A 9,637-nucleotide genomic window follows, 5' to 3' on the forward strand; every position below is an offset into this window, starting at 1 on the left:
TAGTTATATCACTGTTCCTTTAAGTAATGCACACTGACACTTTGACATTGTTTCCTTTGGACGACCTCTCCTTTTTACCGGTAATTAATGTTACTGAGGTTCTCTGGTGACAGTTCAGAATTTGGCACTTGGATGATATGTAGTTCTTCCACACTGTCCATGTAACCCAAGTACAACAACAAATTGCAAATGTTGATTGATTCACACCAATTCCATTTGAAACATAGAAGATTGTTGGCAGAAAAAGACCACTGGGTCCATCTTCCAAGAAACTGATTTATTTTTCTTAGAACACCAACGCTGATATAATCCTGGAGTGCCCCTTTAAGTACACGATAATATATGTAAACAAAATCTTAAAGGAGTAATCTATGTGATAATTTTAGATCTCATAAACTAAACATTTCAATAGGTATAGGTCCTTAAAGTTTATAATACATTCTCAATGTTATTGCTACTGAGGATCACAATGTATTAGAGATTTCTCTATTGCACCTCTGTGATTCTATGAACCAAGCTATATACACTACATAAAATGTAAAGAGATTGCTTATCATTGAAGACATTTTTTGTATCTAAAAGCAGTATGCAAGTGTATTTCTTCATACATCTTTATGCATTCATAGCTCAGTTTTTGACAGCCCCAAATCTGTAAAGTTAAATGATAAAATTCTGGCTACCAGCTGTCACCTCTAGAGGGAGCCTAGGCCCTCACTGCATACTGCTTACACATTAAATTCAATAATACGTCTGCAATATAATTCTTAGTAACTCTTCTAGTGGTGGCTGCAGATATCCAGAGTTCTATCATTTAACTTCATGTCTAGTTAAATGATTTGGAGCTCTGTATCAGAAAAAGGAGGTCCAATTTATTAAGAAATTTATCTGCAGAGATTGCTGGACCTAAATACTGTGTTAAAAAGAGAACATTTACTTTAATTCCCAATAGCATGCATATATATGTTAGTGGATCCCACCTCAGTGACTGTATTATCATGCACAGGAAATAGCAACATACAAGCACTCACTATTACAATCTATCAGCATAATACTTAAAGGGGCTTATGCGGCACTGTATATGAAATATAAGTCTGATTCCTGGTCTGCTGGTACTGCCGGATCCTATTTCCAGAGCCGTATAACAGCACACAGCATGAAACAATGTTGCAAAGTTGAGACTTTTTCCCACCCACCTCCAAAACATCTTATAATACTCTACATGGTCTCCAACCAGGTGCAGCTACTAAGAAACCCTATACACCTGACCTCACCTTGATTAGACTCACAATTTGCAGGTTAAGGGGAGCCCCAGCTTCAGGTCTGGGAGGAATGTTCCTTATTGCTGCAGGTGTCTTCTACATTTATTTCGAAGACTCTCAGAGCATGGCATATACTCGGGATTGTAGGAGCAAAGGCAAAGCTGGAATTAGGAGACCACTGAGTTCACTAAGGGCTAGTGACAGAGATTTCCTCCAAAGCCGAGAAGGAATGTGGTGAGGAAAGAGAGGTGGGATCAGTTTCAAATCATGTTTGCTCCTCTAGAGAGTCCATTGGTGGGAGAACTTGGGTAGGGGGTGGTCGTAAAACTAGGACAGCTGGAGAATGATCAGGTTACTGTAACTCGTATTATTGCACCTGTTTTAACCCTTTTATATCTTCCTTATGTTGGTCAAATGCAGTATTAGGACTATTACTACCTATTATCTTTATGTATTCATTTTTATATTGATTACATTTATATATAATTTATTTTATTTATATAGAGCCATCATATTGCACAGACTGTACAGGGTTGTTTTTATTTTTTAAGTAACCCAGTGTAAACCCATAATAGCTTTAGTCTGATGTCTATTAAACTATGTTTGTCATGATCTCACACCTTATTAAAATACATAATGGTTTTTGAGGGTTCGGGCTTAAAGGGGTTGACTACGTGAACACATTTTTCTTCAGGGCTAAGGGTGGTGTAAAAATAAGAAATATCTTATACTCCTCTTTTCCACTGGTGGGCCAGTCATCCCAGTCTTTTGATGGTCTCCACTTCGTCTTGGTTTGGTGTCATTACACTACAGGAGTAGTCTGCTCAGCCAAACAATGGGCACTTTGGTGTCTCACCTACATCACTGATTGGTTGAGCAGGCAGGTAGGGATTGTGGAGTAGGGATAAAAAGAACCCAGAAGATTTTGTGACCAGGAGAGGACTAGGAGCATTGGTGCGGTAGATATGGGGGATCAGGGGTGGTGAGTACAGCATGTTTGTTATTTTACACAACCCTTAGCTATAGAAAAATTGTTTTCCAGACAAACCCTTCAAAAGGGTTGTTTGAGATTGAAATGATAAGTAAACATTATTTTTTTTAAAAGAATGGCACCATACACATACTGTACCTAGGTTATATCTGCTATTGCATTTCACCCCTACTCAAATAAATGAGGTATAGCTGCAATACCTGACACTGCCAATGGACAAGAGTGGCACTATTTCTGGGGGGAAAAATAAACCAAACTGGGAATGCTATAGTGTTGGGTATCCTGAAATAATTGTCTGAGGGTCAATTCAAAGAAATAGTATGTAGTCATCCCTGCATAGAAGCATTGCAGTAGTGTCACATAATCTCTCAATGCTTCTTGGTTGATGCTAGCACATACAGTGGGATGAATAAGCCTGGCTTATCTATCGACCTTACGATGACCATGGAATAAAGATATTTTGGAGTCAAGCTGTTTTAAAGACCTATGAAAGGCTGGTTTGATAACTGTCAACACGGGAGAGTGTCAGTAAATCAGGTTGGAGCCCAGCCAGTGACTGTCTGTAGGAGGTGGGCTCAGGCATTCTTCCCGCACCCCCTTGTGTTGGGAAGGTGAGGACAGAGATGTATTTAGCACATACATACTTATATATATCCATGTGATAGCCAAAAATGGAACACAATGGCCCCCTTCTGGTAAATGATGCCTCAGTGAACCCTGCCAAGATAACTTGCCATCATGTGCTGCTCTGCAGATAGATGTACACAGATTTTTGCTATATTTAAGTAACCCTCTAGTTTAACCCTAAAATTTATTATACACAATTAACAGAGTATAAGCCATTGCTTAGCAAATCTAATTAGAACATGCAATAAACCTACCCCTGTGTTACAGCCCTTATGGTGTTCTGGACATACAGTAAGCACACCCCAGCACTTCCAGCTGCCCAGCAATAGAGGGTGTACACATGGAACCCACTCTTTAGCACTGGAAGGTGGGATGGGGGGGATTTATGATTGGTTGCCAGACCATATAATAGTTCGACCACATTGCAACCAACTTATTTGTTATTGTGCCATGAATTCTACTGTTTATGACTAAGGGTCTGTTCACACTGACACGTCAATTCTTTGAGTGGAGAGAAGAGGCGCATGCGGAATTCCACTTGTTTTACAGACCCACATTCCAAATAATTTAGTGCTGGAAAGCCAAACTATGTACATCAATCAAGCAAACAGGGAGGGGTAGGGGCTTAGCTCAGCCTCTTTTACACTTGAGCTCTGACCATGATCTAGAGCTGACAGATTCCCATTAAAGGGGTACTCCGGCACTGATAAAAAAAACAAAAAACAATCAATAAATTATAAACATAGTTTTTCCACTTACCATCCCTCCTGAGCTTGTCTCCGTTTGAATTTTCTGCTGTTTGCAGGCCCCTGAAGCTCCAGTTGGTGTCTTCATTTTTTCTTCACTTCCTGGTTTGGGCTTTCTTATGATGCACTTTGTCTCCTGTGATGTCTACCTGACTCTGTAAAACTGTTAGATGGCTTACATCTTGCTCAGCCAATCAGAGCTAAGCAACCTGAGTCATCTGACAAATGGAGGCTGGCTTAACAGGGCTTAGACCTGCCTTCCTCTTGATCATGTCATTGTCACAAAATGGCTGCCACAGAAAAGCCTGGAGTCAACAGTCATTAGGTAAGAATGAGTTTACTTCACTTCCTGGTGGGAGATTGAGGGGGGGGGGGAAGATAGGGAAGGGGGGCAGATAGATGATTGAAGCATATTACAAATTTATATAACTTTGTAATGTATTTCAATTACTGGGAAAAAGCTTTTCACTGGAGTACCCCTTTAAGAATGGGGAAACATGACTGATATCAGCACTTCCTCCGCATCATGCATTGTATTTGGCCCTGATTTTCTTATATGATATGGACAGGTAACATAGTCCAATATCCAGGGTGATAGAACTGCCCCTTTATGATGGTGTCATTGCATTCTCTTGCACCCTGGATGTGATATCTAAAACCTAGATGGAAATTTATTGCACTGCTTTGTATCCTTATCTCACTGCCTCAGAGAATTCTATTCCCACTATTTAAAAAAAAAAAAAAAAAGGTGTTCTGCCTCTTCTCTGTTAGATCCAAATCCCGGTTTTGGCAGACCTGTTTCTCTGCAACCAGCCCTGTGTGACTGCAGCCTCACAGATTTGGTAATGTCATTAAATGTGGCTGTAATATCTGTGCGGGCCGCGTTCTGCTGAGTGTCCTGGCACAGATTCTTAATGCACAGATGCTCCTGAAGTTATTTCCAGGTTCCAGGCTCGGCTCATATTAGGCTGATGGCTTGGGGCACATAGCAGCTGTCAGCTGAGTATATGATGAAATGTGGATCATTTTATTCAACTACATGTTCATCTACAAGCAAATTACAATTTGGTCCCCATTGGGTCAAATGTGTCCTGGTGTTTCTTATGCTCTTAAAGGGGTACTCTGGAGGAATAAAAATTCAAGTCAACTGGTTATGCAGTCTATTTGTAGTCTGAAGTTTCCCTTCCACCCACTTTCCATGAGTCCACGTTCCTCACTTTCTTGGTTACTAACAATAGAGTCCTGCCCTTGTTCTTATCACCTAATAAAGGGATGGGGAACCTTCGGCCCTCTGGCTGTTGCAAAACTACAATTCCCATCATGCCTGGACAGACAAAGCTAAAGTGAATTGTGGTTTTGCAACAGCCGGAGGGCCGAGGGTTCCCCATCCCTGATCTAATAGCATGATGGGATACAACCAACCAGGGGTCTCTCACCAAGGGTCTGTAGCAGCTGCACTAGATGCCTCTATGGTATATAAACCTTTGCTAGTGTATTGTATTCCCCTCTCATCCTGAGCCATGCCACATTCTATCTATATTTATAGGAGGATAATTATGTGTCTGTAATGTTAGGCTATAGAGTGAATCACTGATCACATTGCGCTGTATATACTGATGCAATCTCGCCTTCCTTGGTAACAGAGCTGACGATATTCTCTGCTGCTTTCTCTATAGGGGTCTTTGCACTTTAATACATTTCCATTGCTATAAGGTAACCAGTATTACAGAGGGGGCCGCCAGCCGTCAGGACCTGTGTGATATAAGATCTCTTGCAGCAGATCCATGCTAAGTGCTAAGCTGTAGTACTGAGCATTTCTTCCCCTGCCAGCTGCCCCTCAACTAACCTTTCCTCTCCCACACCTAATAATAGTTGCTGCTTTCTATAGCTGGCTCCACAGACCATGGCTTTTTCCTATAGAAACACATATCTACATGGACATATATGTACAAATGGCACTTTGAGCATGGAGACACCAAGGGATCCCTTCCTGATGACTGTTCCTTGGTTGGATGGCTGCAGCATTTCCTTCTCAGACCTTCCAGGTGCTGTTTGTAGCCAGGAGCCATGATGTATATGGCTACACGTGTATATAGATACCATGATGACATCATTCAGCGGTCACATACATTTCACAATGCATTTGCTGAAAGCAACATAGATGCTGCATCTTATAGCAAAGATCCCATGTCTGGTGGATGAGTGGGTAGGATCATCCATCGAAAATCTTTTTCTTTAAAATCAACTGGTCTCAGAAAGTTATATAGATTTGTAATTTACTTTTATTTAAAAATCTCATGTCCAGTACTTATTAGCTGCTGTATGTTCTTCAGGAATTGGTGTATTCTTTTCAGTCTGACATAGTGCTCTCTGCTGCCACCCCTTCTGGAAACAGGAACTGTCAAGAGTAGTAACAGGAAGTATAGGAAGTATAGGAAACCTCTCCTGCTCTGCACAGTTCCTGTCTCGGACAGAGATGGCAGCAGAGAGCACTGTATCAGACTGGGAAGAATATACCACTTCCTGCAGCACATACAGAAGCTGATAAGTATGGAAAGACCTGAGATTTTTAAATAGAAGTAAATTACAAATCTCTTTAGCTTTTTGAAACCAGTTTTGCCAGAGTAACCCTTTAACTGTAAAGCAATCACTCTATTAGGAGATTTGGGCTGAGCCATAGAGAACAGGCATTAAAAAATGGCTCCTGCTCCTGTCCTACTTCAGATTTAACACCTTCTTTCATTTAAGACATGTTCATATAGGCATCAACTATGTGATTGAACATTGCATGAACATTTGCTGGAATTGCCCTTTAAAGGACAGTCCTTACAAATTAGGTGTTGTTGGCAAATATGTTTTAGGGATTTGTGCTTTGTGCATTTTCAGTGAATTACATTTATAAGACTTCCTCTTGAAGATTCTGCTCTTACAGACAGGTGCCCAGGTGCACATGCTGAAATCTGATTTAATGGCCCCAGGAGTGTGGATCCGTCCCCAGAGATGCTGTTGCCAGGGATATAGTTCATGTGTATAAATATAATTCTCCAGAGAACCTAATAACACAGTCAGTCCCAAACTATTCATGTCAAAACATTGCAAGTGCAACACTCTCATACTCCATGATAAAGACAAACAGTATAGACAACCTTTCCTTTCTGGGGGCTTAGAAAAGTCTTAACCTCACTGTTGTATTCCTCAATGTATTCCTCTTCAGATTTAGACTTTTCTTCTTTGCTCATACCAATAATTCAGAATTTAGCTGGTTTCGCTTTTCTCTGAGCCTTGTAGATGAGCTTAGATGACATTGTATTGGGGCTGATCTAGTACAATTCTAAAAACATTAAAATCCAAAACCATAAAGCAGATGATGTAGATTGAGAATTATCTTGTACAGATTGACGTCATCACATTGGTGGTTAGGCGGAGGATCCACGTCTATAGCATGTATAGTACCAATAACACTGATGTCTCATAAGGTGGCAAAGGGGCCATTGGGCCTCATGCCACCTCTGTACCCCTATAGTTAAAGGGGTACTCCCTTTTCTTTCAAATCAACGTGTGTCAGAAAGTTATTGTCAGGATTGTTCAGTAACCTGGTGTGAACGGGGCCTGTTTGTACTTTTATGTGCCACACCCGCTTGCTTCTCAGCTTCCTGGCAATGCGGGAGTTAAACTGATCACTGGGAGACTTGATTTATGCAGCTGAGTAGGTGTTAGGAATGTGACTTTGCGCTCCTCAGTCCGTGGCGGGCGGCCGAGAAAGCGCTGAATTTCTGTCTGTATTTTCACTGAATGAACTGTGTTTTACTTTCCAGCCACACCTTCCTTGCCTGTCAGACTTTTGGCAGTGCAGGGGTTACTGCACTGCTAGGTCTGTTCAGCTGAGCTTGGTGCTGGGATCAGAGCTGGTCCAATCAGCTGCTGGACCTAGTCTCTGATCCTGGATAAAAAGCAGTCAGATCCTCAGTTCCCTGCTGGCTATTAGTTGTTACTAGTCCCAGCTCCCCTGCTCCTTTCCCAGCGTTCCCTGTCCTAATCCCCTTGCTATTGCTCTACCCGTGTTCTGACCTCTTGCTTGACATTTGACTATCCGCTCTCCTTCTGATTTTGTACTGCGTTGTCTGTTTGGTTTTGACCCTGCTCGTTGACTATCCTCCATTGTGTTTTGTTTGTCTGTCTACGATTTGTGTATTCACCTACGCAGTGTAGGGACCGACTCCGTGGTTGTCCGCGACTGTTTAGGGTCGACTGAGGCAAGTAGGCAGGTGACAGTGGGTGGGTTCAGATCTAGGGCCCACTGTCTCTTGTCTTGTTTACGCCTGCCAGTCCTGAAGTAGGTCTTTAGACTGAATGGTTTCTCTGCCTACCTGGAACCTGGAAGATCAGAGTGCTGGTCCTATGGGGATCCGGACCGGGCTCTTGGTCATCATAAAAGAAAGCTGAGGCAGTCTCCAAGCGCTAGCTATTAGGTTTCTTACCCTGGTCCCAGCTCCCCCTGTCTATTCCTGCGATCCCCGTCCTAACTTCCTCTGCTTGCTCGACTTTGTTACCTGACCTTTGACTTGACTTTTTGACTATTCGATTGTAACCTGATTTTGTACTATGCTGCCCGTTTGGTTCTGACCTTGCTTGTTTGACTATCCGCTATTGTGTTTGTTTGTCTGTCTTGTTCTGTGTGCACATATCTAGTACAGAGAATGTCTTTGTGGTTGTCCAAGGCCGCCTAGGGCCATTTGAGGCAAGTAGGTAGGAACAGTTGGTGGGTTCAGCATCAGGGCTCACTGTCGTGTCTTGTCCTGTCCTGACAGTTATTTAGATTTTTAATTTACTTATATTTAAAAATCTCCCGTCTTCCAGTGATTATTAGCTACTTTATGTCCTGCAGGAAGTGGTGTATTCTATCCAGTCTGACACAGTGCTCTCTGCCGCCACCTCTGTCTGTGACAGGAACTGTCCAGAGCAGCAGCAAATCCCCCAAAGAAAACCTCTCTTGCTCTCCAGACTTGAAAGAATACATCACTTTCTGCAGAACATACAGCAGCTAGAGATGAGCGAACCGGGTTCGGGTTCAAGTCCATCCGAACCCGAATGATCAGCATTTGATTAGCGGGGGCTTCTGAACTTGGATAAAGCTCTAAGGTTGTCTGGAAAACATGGATACAACCAATGACTATATCCATGATTTCCACATAGCCTTAGGGCCAACTTCAGCAGCCACCGCTAATCAAATGCAGAAAGTTCAGGTTCGGATGGACTCGAGCATGCTCCAGGTTCGCTCATCTCTAACAGCAGCTAATAAGTACTGGAAGACTGGAGATTTTAAATAAAACTAAATTACAAATCTTTGGAAACTTTCTGGCACCAGTTGATTTGAAAGAAAAAAACATTTTGCTGGCATACTCCTTTAAACCTCTAGCCTCTGTGTAGGTTTTTTATGGGAGAACACTGCACAGTTGACATCCTCAACACGACAGTAAGGTGAAACAAAGAAAGATAACAAGTTATCCATAAAAAATGTTTATTAAAAAAACAAACAAAAAAAACTAATATTGATCATGCCTCATTTGTTGATGAAAAGGTCAAATTCTGTTGCTGAAATCATTTTGTCCATTTTGCAATCCAAAACTTTCATTGTTCTAGGTTGATGAATAATTCAGCCTTCTTTATTGGTCACAGGCCGCCCTGGCTTTTAGGTTTGGATGGCAACCGCTTAAAGGAGCTGTCTTACTGAAGACCCTGCTGGCACATTGATAGGTGAGGGTCCAGCCACTGTGACCCCTCTACCAATTACTAGAACATACTGTCAGTGGCACTATAAAAACAAGTAAAACTAGAAGGCCAAACATGGCTGCCCCTTGTTGGTTTGTCTCTTTACTCATTGTATGGGTGGATATACACTGCGGAATATCACCGCCTGTTCCAGTCCTCATAGACCACAAGGGTTAATTATCTCCCAATAAATGGCCCAATATGTATGATCAGTATGATCATGTGTGAAACAGATCTCGTAGATG

This window comes from Dendropsophus ebraccatus, chromosome 4 (assembly GCF_027789765.1).
Source record: "Dendropsophus ebraccatus isolate aDenEbr1 chromosome 4, aDenEbr1.pat, whole genome shotgun sequence".
Classification (NCBI taxonomy): Eukaryota; Metazoa; Chordata; class Amphibia; order Anura; family Hylidae; genus Dendropsophus; species Dendropsophus ebraccatus.